The following is a 12,846-nucleotide window of genomic DNA, read 5'->3' on the forward strand; positions in this document are numbered from 1 at the left end:
GATCGTTTGATATGCTTACCCATCTTGTCCAAGTACGTCCACAACCGTGGTACCTTAATTGCCGAAACGGGAAGGAGAATAAATAATCTTTTTCATTCTCAAAGGAGTCCGTTGAAACGTTTAATCTTAAAACCTTTATTAGCCTATATCGCTCTTAAGTGAGAGGATTCGATCTTGAGGCAATGAGAAATAATAGCTTCTGTAGCGAAGAGAATGAGGGTTTAAGGGGTCGGGTAGTCAAAGAAGTGGAATGCAGGTTGCAAGACCAGGAAATTCAGACATGAAGTAAGACATAAACTTCAGATTCCATCGAGGTTACATAAATTAGCCATTGGTTTAAGGTGCAAGTACATTTGTTTAATTCCAGCCTTAGAGCTTAATTTAAACTAAATTTTAAATAACCTATTTTGGCGGATTAATTCAAATATTAGGCAGTTTAAGTTCTCGCTATCGATCATATGGGTTAAAAGAGTGTATGTGAAAAGTTAAGATTGATATCTTTTCTTTATTTTGTCCGAGGTTCGATCATGGTAATGAAGCTAAAAATGAATCGTGGACCGAATTCTGATAAGAACTGATACCAATTTAGTTTTCAATACTTTTTAAAAGTAGCGGAAGAATTTCTAAAAATAGAGGAAACGCCGACAAACTGACGGCACGTCGCCGATAATTTTTTGGTGGTGGCAGAACTGTGTCCGCCGCTGCTGAATTTCATTTCGGCGCGGTTTTGGGGTCTATTTTTAGGCGCAATATGCAATGTTTATTTAGTCTGGAGAATAGTGTGATAGTAGAAGACGAATGCGTGCGAGGCACAGTTGAAGGTTATTATGGCTCCTTCTGTATTTTCCAGGGTACATTTAATATTAAAAAAAAAAACAAGCGTGAAAACTCAACAAAATCAATGAAAAAAATAAAATAAAAGATAAATAAAATTCAATAAAAGCCAAAAATTATATATATTATATTGGTTTAATTCTTATATCATCATCCTAATATATTTTTAATTATCCTAATAATTATTAGTCGTCAATCCTTATATATTTGTATTTTAGGACTCTCCTGACTAAAATCTGTGTCGTATCCAAATTTCAATGATAGTATTTTACCTCTCATAGTTTGCACTAACTCCGTTCCAAAATCTTTCATGGACTTCCCACAAATTCTGAAAATGACTGATCCCATCACAGTTTCTGCGGATTCTTTTATCAAAAACGGTAAGTTGTACGGTTAATTTTTTGTGTCAGAATAAAAGAAAAGCTAATTTGTTCTAGAAAATAATTATTCTTTTTTTTTCCTTCTTTCTCATCAAGTTGTCTTAAGAAAAAAAATGTAACTGCATATGTACTTGAATCTAACAATTAAGATCTGAGGGGTGATAAAGTGACTTCTTTGTGACGCAAAACAGTTTAAATTCAATTTATTAGCTTTAATTTTTAAGTTTGGCGAGACAATTAAATCATTCGGTTGAGAGATGTTCTGCCAATCTTCTCTGTGCAGGTATGATGAGCGAAATATGTCTATCTAAGCAGGGGTAGTTATGGGGGTTCAGATGGGAATTTCTAATCATTATACATGTAAGAGATAAATAAAGTTAGTTGAATTCAGCTGCTAAACTTTGGAAGACTATATTTTCTATAATATGTTATTGGAACTAATGCAGAAAACCCCTATTTATCGGTATTTTCTTTACTTTTGGGGGTTTTTTGTTGACCCTGGAGTTTTTCTTTGAGTTTTTCATAAACTCGATCGGATGGATTTGAGGTAAAGAAGGCCCTCCGGTCCCTTTTGATTTTTAAAGGGGGACTAGAATTTTTAATTTCCAATAGAATGAGGCCCCGACAAAGTTATAAAATCGTTCCTTTCATAAAAAACCTTATATGTCCCTGGGTTCCGGGGGACTGTGTAAACCCCGGAGTTTTTACTATATTTTGTCTATTTAGTCTATTAGTCTTTTCTCTATCCTTTTCTCTAGTCTTTTCTTCTTTAGTCTATTTTGGACAAAATGGAAATCTGAAGTATTTGATCGGAAGCGTTTGAGGAAACAACGGTTGGTTGGGGGAGGGGCCTAGTTGCCATCAGATTACATTTGACTCTCAAAAAGAGATTTAGAAATTCCAGTTTACATTCGAATGAGCCCCCTCTGAAGTTTATTCTACCGTCCCTTCCATAAAAACCTTATATGCCCTGGGGGCATAACTTACAACACTTGTCCCTAGGTTCTGGGAGGGAGGGGGGGGGGCTGTGTTATCCCTGGAGCTTTTGGTGTATGATTTCTTGTCAATTTAATCCAATAACTTTTTCTATGCTATGAATTTCAGGTTTCAATTCGTTCTATGTTTGTGAATTGCGTTGAATGTTTCTGGTTTTCTTTTGCTTTATAAAAAATGGATTTTTGAAAACGATTTAGGAAAAAAAGCCTGCATATACATTTAATTTTATGTACACATATAATATCTGTATATTTACATGTTTACACGTAACTAAAAAGAAAAGGCTGTCAGCTTTGCTTTATAAGGTTTACTGTTAAAGTGTTCTATGTCTGTTTAATTTGAATTTTGTTTTAGAAGTTGAAGAGGCTTTGTCAGGTGACAGCGAGAAGCCCTTTCATTTTCCAAACAATCTTTTGTCACCAAAACATGAATATGTTCCTTTGGTCAATATACCTAGCATATCAGGGCCATGTAAATTTGAATACGACACCCAGAAATTCAAATATTCTAATAATGAAGGTATATCTGAAACATTGTTTTTTTTTGTTGATTGAAATGTATTGGATAATATTTTATACGACGAAGGGACTTTTGTCCTATTCTAAATTTTGTCCTAAGTCCCATCTTAAGATTGTCCAATCTTAAGATGGAACTTTTGTTTTATCTTATTCTAATATGCAATTGTTTGCCAAACCATTTTTTAGTCTTTCATGAAAATTTTAACATTTTCACTTCAAAATGGTTTGGTAAGTTTTATTACCAAACAATTCGTGTTAATGAACTGTAAGTAAGAAGAAACCTGGCTCAATAGTAACCAAAATATAATTTTGATACCAATAGATACAGCAAAAGGATAAGTTTTTTATGCCGATTTCAAATATATAAGTTTCATTAAGCTTCGTCTTGCTCATCAATGGTTACGTGCCTGAGAAAATTTTCCTTATTTTCTAAAAAAGGATGAAACATCCCTGAAAATTCATAGAATCTTAATGAAAATCTCAAAATCGGATTCTGCGTATCAGAGAACCCTAATGTTGAGGTTTAAAGCCTCTATCTGCAAAAATGTTTAATTTTGTATTTTTTGCAAGATGAAGGATCAAAGTTGCGTGTTTATTTGTTTATCTGTTTTTTTTTTGTTTTTTTTTTTTTGTTTTTTTTCAGGGATGATCGTATCGACCCACTGATCCGAGAATATTGGGAAAAGGCTCATTAAAACTTAAATTATAAGTTCTAGTGCTGTTTTTAAGTGACCAGAAAGATTGGAGGGTAACTAGGCCTCCAATCAATAACTATGCCTTTGGATATAACATGACTCCCCCCCCCCCATAGCTCCATGGGAAAGGTCTTTAAGTTATAAAAATTGCCTATTGTTTACGGATAGTATTTGTTTTTGTGAAGCATATATGCAATTTAGGGTAAGAAGAGAAATTTTTGCTGTTTTTTTCCCGGGGGAACTTTCAATGGGGAGGGAAAGTTTCAGGGGTGAATTTGTCATAGAAAATTATACACTGGGGGAATTTGCCAGAATTCCTCTACCGTAAATTTTTTTATTTCTTGCTTTCTCTTTTCCGTCTCAGTTTTACGCTTGGAGTTGTTAAGTGTAATTGCCTGGTTAAATTTTCACTGAGATTGAACTGTCTAGAGGATATTTTTGTGGGGAAGGTATTTCTCCGTGGAGATCAGGCCAGATTCCCTGGGATTATTTAAAAAACGATCAGAAATTAAACATATAAAATGCATGTTATTTCAATGGGAAGTAAGGAGCAACATTAAAACTTAAAACAAACAGAAAGTATTACTTATATGAAGGTGGTTGCCTCCTCCTCAACACCTTGCTCTTTTCACGTAAGTTTTAATTTTGTCCCAATTCTTTAAGAAGGACTTCTGAAACATTATGTTTGTTTAATTGGAACAATAAGAATTTTTTATCAAAAGTGAAAAAAGCTGAAGCGTAACTAACGTGTTTTTAAGGAGGAACCAATCCCCTTCAGTTATATAATAAATTCGGTTCGTTTAAGTGTTAATGTTGCTCCTTATTTTCAGTTGAAACAACTTGTTTTTTATTTATTTAATTTTTCAATACGCTTGATAATAAGCCTTAAAACTACATCTCTGTATAGATTATACCAATCATTTTTGTATTGTATATATATTTTTTTTTATAAATTTGGAGATAAATCGGTCTAATATATTGCTTTCAAGTTTAATTTGAAATAAGCAAAAATTGGCTGTTATGATTTGATCTGCATATAAGCTAGACTGATCTGCCTATATTACTAGAAGAACATAGCGAGTCCCAATGGATTTTTAAAAAACGACGAAAGTCATGTTTTCTTAGGTTGTTCAAATAACAGTTCAAGTATGAATAAATCATTTTCAAGGAGAGTGAAAAACAATGACACAAAACAAATACCGGATATTTGCTGATGATGGTGTCACTGAATGTGTGGCCGAGATATCCAAAATTTCTATTGTCATTGATTTTCACTGTTTACAAGGGGGACTGGTATAGAAAACTTCCCGGCTATATATTCTATGTTAAATATTTTCAGCTTGTCTGGCGATAACAGAGGCATAACGGCATTGATTTGGGTTTTTATCTGTTCCTCTGATCTAGCAACATAACCTGAGTTGGCTATATTTTTTTTACTTGTCTTTCTAAATTGGGCTTTTCCGTGCAAATTCTATTTCAACTTGTCTAAGAAAACGGTACACACAAGTTTAATAATTTTAACATGGACTTGTAGAGGATTTTGAAAGGAACAACTTCAATTTGAAGTCTTTTCCTAATTAATTCAAACGGGTAGTTTTCATCAGTTTATTTGTTTCTAATCAAAGTTGTTACCATCAGTTTTATCTTAGAATCTCCTGAAATGTTGCATATTTAGTTTCAATAAGACCGGTTGGGTCTTATTGACCGAACCGTGCATAAATACCGGTCTCAAGGTGATTTACGGTCAGCGTTTCATCTTCAGCATTACGGTCAGCGTTTCATCGTTTCAACAGCGAGGCATCGGCTCGTCTGCTCTGCACAAGCACAGGGGAAACTAAAGTAAAAGTACTAAAAGCTTGGAAAACCCCAACTACCAAACTACCGAACTACCAAAACATTTATTCGACTTGAACGCTACATCTCTTCAAAAGAGACCACAGCAGAACTCTGAACTCCCAAGACTGAAAGTTCTAACTACTGGTCCCAATTTAAAAAACAATATTTAAAAAAGTTCTTGCTGGATGGATAATGTACTATATTTTGTAAAGAGCTATGAAGAATTATTAATCAAACACGTGTGATTACCTCTTAATTCATTTTGTAGTATGAACATTTCTAAGACCTTAGACTCCTTATAGTTTTGTGTGGTCTTAGGGGTGATCCCCATTATTTTAACAAAATGGATATCAATTCTCCAAAGAATCAGCCCCCGACGAAGTTATACCATCATTCCTTCTATAAAAACCTTATATGCCCCCCTGTTCCGGGTGGCTGTATAAACCCCGGAGATGTTACTCTATGATCTTTGGTCTATTTTGGATAAAATGACAATCTCAAAAATTTGATCAGACGTGTTTGGGGGAAAACGGTTGGTTGGCGGGGGGGGGGGGGGCTATTTGCCATCATATTACTTTTGATTCTAAAAAAGTGAACAAGAAAATACGATTTAAAATCGAATGAGCCCCCTCTAAAGTTTATGCTACCATCCCTTCCATAAACCTTATATGCCCCAAGGGCATAACTTAAAACCTTTGTCCCCAGATTCGGCGGGGGGGCTGTGTTATCCTTGGAGTTTTTTTTAATGATTTTGGGTCAATTTAACCCAACAACTCTTTCTATGTTATGGATTTCAAGTTTTAATTCGTTCTATGTTTTTGAATTTGCTTTGAATGTTTCTGTTTTGTTTTTTTTTCTTTATGAAAATTATATTTTTAAAAACGATTTGTGAAAAAAACCTGAATATACATCTGATTTTATGTGTACATATAATGTCTGTATATTTATATTTTACACGTGACTAAAAAGAAAAAGGTGTCAGATTTGTTTAGTATGCTTTACTGTTAAACTTTCCTATGTCGGTTTAATTTAAATGTTGTTTTAGAAGTTGAAGATGCTTTACTAGGTGACAGCGAGAATCCTTTTCATTTTCCAAACCATCTTTTGTCACCAAAACGTGAAGATGTTCTTTTGCTTAATTTAACTAGCATATCAGGACCATGTAAATTTGAATACGACTCCCAGAAATTCAAATGTTCTAACAATGAAGGTACATCTGAAACATTATGTTATTGTTTATTGAAATGTATTGGGTAATATTTTATTGGACAAAAATAGTACAAAGGGACTTAATCTTAAGATGAAACTTTTGTTTTATCTTATTCCAATGTGCAGGTGTTTTCCAAACCGTTTTTGTAGTCTTTCATGAATTTTTTTTTTAATATTTACTTGAAAGTAATTTGGTAGGTTTTATTATCAAACAGTTCGGGGTAACGAACTGTTAGTAAGGAGCAACCTGGCTCAATAGGAGAAGAAACTCTAAAAAACAAAATAGAATTTTGATACCAATAGATACATCACAAGAATTGTATTTAATGATGATTTCAAATATATAATATTTATTAAGTTTAGTCTTACCCAACAATGGCTATGAAAATTTTCTGTAGAAATTATTTTATTTTCGAAAAAAGGAAAACCCCCTAAAAGTCAGAAGATTTTAAGAGAAATCACACCATCAGATTCAGCGTATCAGAGAACCCTATTGTTGAGGTTTCAGGCTTCTGTCTGCAAAAATGTGGAATTTTGTATTTTTGCCAGAAGAAAGATCATGAATGCGTATGTATTTGTTTATTTGTTTGTTTTTTCTTCCCAGGGATGATCTTATTGACCCGGTTGTCCTAGAATACCATATAGAAATTATTCCATATGCCCTTTCCTCAACCCTCGCTCTTTTCACTAAAGTCTAAGTTTACCCCATAGAAACTAAGGAGATGGTTTGAAGAAGTTCCTGCTTTTCTCGTCATCGTCAGCAAATGCAAAGTGACTTTATGGCAAATAATGAAATGAGATCTAATTTTCTTAAAGAAAAAGGTCGATTTTCTATATTATAGACGGAAAAGTTGTCTCTGGTCACATGAGTTTACAATTATAATGAGAGGTCTCATTCAAACGGAAATTAAAAGTTCTAGTGCCCTTTCTAAGTGAGCAAAAGATTGGAGGGCAACTAGGCCCCGTCCCATCCCTTTTCCCCCGAAGTCGTAATATAAAAATTTTGAGATATCCATTTTGTTCATCATAGTTGAAATGCCCAATAACTATGGCTTTAGATATAACGTGCCCCCCAGCCCCGGGGGAACGGTCTTTAAGTTATAAAAGTTGTCCATTGTTTACGCATACTGTTTGTTGTTGGGAAGCTTACATACATTTAAGGGGGGAAGACGAATTTTCTGCTGTTTTTTTTTTTCGCGATGATCTCCATAGGGAAAAAAGGTATAAGGGGGTGAACTTGTCGCAGAAAATTATACACTGGGAGAATTTTCCGGAATTCCTATAAAAATTGTTTTTTATGTTTCTTGCTTTCTCTTTTCCGTCTCAATTTTACGCATTGTTAAGGGTAATTGCCCTTACCAGTTGCTAAGGTTAATTACCTTGGTAAATTTTCTCCGGGATTGAATTGTCTAGATAATATATCCGTGGAGAATGTGTTTTTCAGTGGAGGTTGTGCCAGATTTCCTGAGACTATTTAAAAAACGATCAGAAATTAAGTTTTAAAAACAAGTTTTTCAACTGGAAGTAAGGAGCAACGTTAAAACTTAAAACTAACAGAAATTATTACGTATTTGAAGGTGGTTGCCCGCTCTTCAACGCTTCGATCTTTACGCTAAAGTTATAATTTTGTCCCAATTCTTGAAGAAGGGTTTCTAAAACACTATGTTCGTTTAATTGGAACAATAAGAAGCTTTTTTCTAAAGTGCTAAAAACTTCAGCTTAAAGAGCGAGGTGTTGAAGAGGATATATAAGCTGTAAAAATTAACAAAATCACACAAGGTTTCTCTTTATTAATTAGAAAAAAAATGAACCCAGAGGGTAACATATGTTGAGCATTGGTATTTTTAAGAATAGGGTATCAGCTTCACAAATTTTCTAGCTAAGGAAATCATAAAAGAAATGAATTGCTAAACAAAATTGTTTATTAAAGTTTTATGCAAATATAACATTTGTACATAAATTTTTGTGTTAGCACTTATTAGACGTGTAACTTAATTCAACTCAGTCAACCCAAATTTAATACTTTTAGACCCCGGCGCCGCGCCGATGAGGGAAGACTGGCGGTGGCCGGGCGAAAAACAGCGTGCCGCGCCGCTGGTAAGGCGTCGGCGGTGCGCCGTGGGTAAGACTTAAGGCGGCGCTCCGCGGGTAAGACGTCGGCGGCGTGGCGCGGGTAACACGTCGGTGGTGCGCCGCGGGTAAGACGTTGGCGGCGCGCTGCGGGTAAGACGTCGGTGGCGCGCTGCCGGCGCGATCGATGTTGACTACAAACATTAATGTTTTCATCAGTCTTTCTCAAATCACAGCTTAAATTTACAACAGATTCGAGCCTATTCATGAGTTCAAAACTTAACAAGTCGCTGGCTGGAAACTGGTCTTCTTTGTTATTCATCAAGAGACGTAGAAATCTGGTAGAAACGAAATGGCTGTGGTGTTTCAGAACCCTTGCATAATAGTTGAAGTATCTATTAGCTATGTATTTTTAACATAAATAATTATCAAAATTAGTAGTTTTTTTCATGGAGCATTACTGCATACAAAACTTCAAATACTGTATCACAAAATTCGTCAGTTATATGGGTAAAAATTTTGAATATAAGTTTGAACTTAGAAGCTTAATTTTTCATAATGCCCTTTGCCAATATCTGCTTTGTCACCTTTAAAACAGTTGAAATGGGCGACTTTGATATTCATCGTTTTTTTTGCTCTTTTAGATTCCTTAAATGCCTTCTTTGTATTAAAAATGGGTTTTAATAACAATTTAAAAAAAATACATCAACTATAACTCACGAAAATCCTGTTAATTTTTAAATTATCATAGGAGTTGGGCAAAGATGTTGTACGGAGTATTTTTGCTTGGCTTCTTTCTTCTTTAATTTACATGTGTTGGTTCATATTTCAAAACATTATCCAACTGTCGAAATATACCATACATAAAACATAAAATAATATTTACAATGCACAAAAGAACATACAATTGCAAGCAGAAATATATGTAAAACACAAAAACACATCAACCTGTCCTACCAATTTTTTCCACAATCATCTATAATCATTTTGAATAATCAAGCATCAGTTCCCAATGACGAAATGTGGATGACCCACCTCAGTACTGGAAGGAAAATAGAATTTAATTTCCAATCAATGTGTCAGTCTCAACCAATGAGCTTGGTCGAACTTAAATGAATTTTTATAATGGACGATATCAGAAAATTGAACAGCTTTTCGAAGAGCATGCATAGCAATTCAACTTAATCTTGTATGATTCGAATATGTTTCTCAATTATAATTAATTTAAAATGAAAAAATTATGACGTTAGAAACTTTTAACTAAGACAGCGAACTTTTATAAATTTTATTCAGAGGTATTCTCATTGAGTTTCTTTCTTTTGAGATCATGGCAACGCCTCACGGGTAAGCTGGTGTACCACTGAAAGGCCAAATATTAATATGTGTAAAAAAAGGTATATTTCAAAATAGTGTGGAGGGACAAAAAATATAGGGGTCAACTGGTAGAAAAAAATTCCTTCATTCAAACTTGGAAGTCTATTCTAACTGCGGGATGTGGCTATAATTGTTATGAATAAAAATCAGCTTATCCACTTTGTGTGGACTGAGGCTGCTTTCAATAAGAAAATTCAAGATATTATTATTTGAATATAATAATTCACTACCTCCCCCTCTGGACACCACGTTGATAGGATACCGTCTCTGCTTTAAATTAAAAAAAAAACTTTTTGGCATCCCTGCTTTCAATAAAAAAAATCAAAGTACTATCACTTAAATATAATAACTCCCTCTGCCCTCCCCCCCCTCTGGATACCATCTTGATAGGATACTCTCTCAGCTTTAAATTAAAAAAAAACTTTTTGGCATCCCTGCTTTCAATAAAAAAAATTCAAGATATTATCATTTAAATATAATACTTCCCTAACCCCCCCCCCCCTGGATACCATGCACCTTGAAAGGGTACCTTCTCTGCTTAAAATTAAAAAAATAATTAACTTTTTGGCATCCCTGCTTTAAAAAATAAATAAATTTGACATACTATCATTTAAATATAATATCTCCCTATCCCCCCCCCCTCTGAATACCACCTTGATAGAATATCCCTGCTTTCAATAAAAAAATATCAAGGTACTATCACTTAAATATAATAACTCCCTATGCCCCCCCACCTCTGGATACCGTTTTGACAGGATACCGTCTCTACTTTAAATTAAAAAAAATACCTTTTTGGCATCCCTGCTTTCAATAAAAAATATCAAGGTACTATCACTTAAATATAATAATTCCCTATGCCCCCCCCCCCCTATGGATACCATCATCTTGATAGGATACCGTCTCTGCTTTAAATAAAAAAAAATTAACTTATTGGCATCCCTGCTTTCCAAAAAAAAATTCGAGGTATTATCATTTCAATATGATAGTTCCCAACCCCCCCTCCCCCCTGGATACCTCCTTGCTAGGATACCGTCTCAGCTTTACATTAAAAAAAAATTATTTAATAATTAACTAGGTCACTATATGGTTCAAACAAACACGCGAAATAACGTTAAACAGCTTAGTGTTCCTTGAAAAAAAAAATGAGGGTATGAGTAAAGGGGTACGAAGACAAAGACAAAAAAGGCGAAATTATTCAGATATACCTCAAATTATTGGAAAACTGAGTCATAGATTCGCCGTGGCATTTAATAAGATCCAAAGAATCTATTTAAAAGGTAGCACACACAAAAGCCAGATTAGGCCAGTAGCCTATGAGAAATCGCAAAATACCAAAGACAATGAAAAAGTCCCAATGGGGGCCCTGGGTCTATCAAAATATTTCAATGGTTTCCCAGGGAATTTAATAAAAAAAATTTTCCATCTTCGCTTTAAATGAAAAAAATAATCATCTTTTTGGCATCCCTGCTTTCAATATAAAAAATGAGGTATTATCATTTAAAAATGATAGCCCCTTATCCCCCCTATAGGCAATAATTTACAATTTTTTTATGAATCATAATTTTGGGGTAACTTCTGTTTCAATCTTTAATTCCCCAACCTTATACATAGCTTAGTCTATAGCTAAATTTAGTCTCAATAGAAGGTTTTTTTTTGGGGGGGGGGTAAAATATTTTCAGACAGAAGATTGTATTTTCTTTAATCTATCAAGCGTTCAACAATTGAGTATTAAACATTAAGAAAATCTTATCTAAAAACAGCACAAGAAAAACAAATTCTGCAAACTTACAATTCAGCTGTAGAAACGATCTTTCTGCTATCAATTTCCAAATCAAACTGTAGTGAATGTTGCGTTCTATAATTCTATTCAACTTCAAAATAAAATTCTTCACTACGAATAATGTGAGGAATTGCAAGTGGGAAACTGGATTCGAAATTATTTAAACTCATTTCATAAAGACAATACTTTTTTGTCAACATATGAAGAACTGTGTGTATTGCAATAATTGCAATGTAAATGCATATTGCATCTGTCTGGTTTTTATGCAAAGTAACAAAAGAGACAAAAATTAACGAACCAGAGTGTAGTGAAGAATTAAGGTATGCAAAGTAATATTTGGCAGGGAAAGTCACTGGTGATAAATCGCTACGGGTGGCACCGTGATTGCGTGATTTTCGGAGAATCAAATTTTTTTCGGGGTGACGTATAGATTTTCGGGGAAATACTCGAAAATTCGGGGATAGTGCAAGCCCTGCTTGATTTCTAATCAGGAAAGTCAAAATACTAAACCACACGAGAAGGAAAAGCTCCGACTTTACGGTTGACGCAATAAAGAATTGCTGCAAAATTAATTTAAAGTCGACCGAACGCTGCCGCCTTTGCCGGTGGCGGCGTGCCAGCGGCGTTCGACCGGGCCTCTTGTCGGAGGCGTTCGGTCGATCCGCCGGCGCGGCGCCGGGGTCTAAATACTATCATTTTTACTTAAAAAGACAATAGCTTTTGTTTTGTTTTTCTGTCACAATTCCAACCTTTGATTTGAATTACTATTGAACATGCTATTTAAATGTCTCCTTAGTCAAATTCAATATGATGAAAATTCGATCTTGAGTTAAAAACTCAATAGATATAAAGCTTCGTAGCGCAGTAATACTATTACTGGTAAATTGTTTAGATCAGAAGAAAGGAATAATTGCACTGTTTCAATTTTTTTTTTAAGCTATATCGAATAAATAATAATAACAAAGTATTTTACTTTCTTTTTCTATTTGATCAACTATTTTTCTATTTGATCATGTTATGAAGGAAATTATTATGAAAAGTGATTTGCCTAGTACGTTTTGCTGCAACCTAATGATATGCATATTTTTATTTCCATAGGGTATGTTGTTTCTCTCCATTCACTGTGTTCAATTTTTGTGTACCGAAATAAACCC

At 34.2% G+C, this 12,846-nt stretch overlaps 1 long non-coding RNA gene across 1 annotated transcript; it reads left to right on the top strand.

The window, feature by feature from the left end:
- The first annotated feature begins 1,056 nt into the window (after positions 1–1,056).
- Positions 1,057–6,950, top strand: LOC148948099 (uncharacterized). Its single transcript, XR_016142280.1, has 2 exons — positions 1,057–1,214; positions 6,305–6,950. It is a non-coding gene; the product is annotated as an uncharacterized LOC148948099 (long non-coding RNA).
- Positions 6,951–12,846: the final 5,896 nt, after the last annotated feature.

The sequence above is a fragment of the Artemia sp. Qi Xiang Cuo genome, chromosome 10 (assembly GCF_049724085.1).
Source record: "Artemia sp. Qi Xiang Cuo chromosome 10, ASM4972408v1, whole genome shotgun sequence".
Taxonomy (NCBI): Eukaryota; Metazoa; Arthropoda; class Branchiopoda; order Anostraca; family Artemiidae; genus Artemia; species Artemia sp. Qi Xiang Cuo.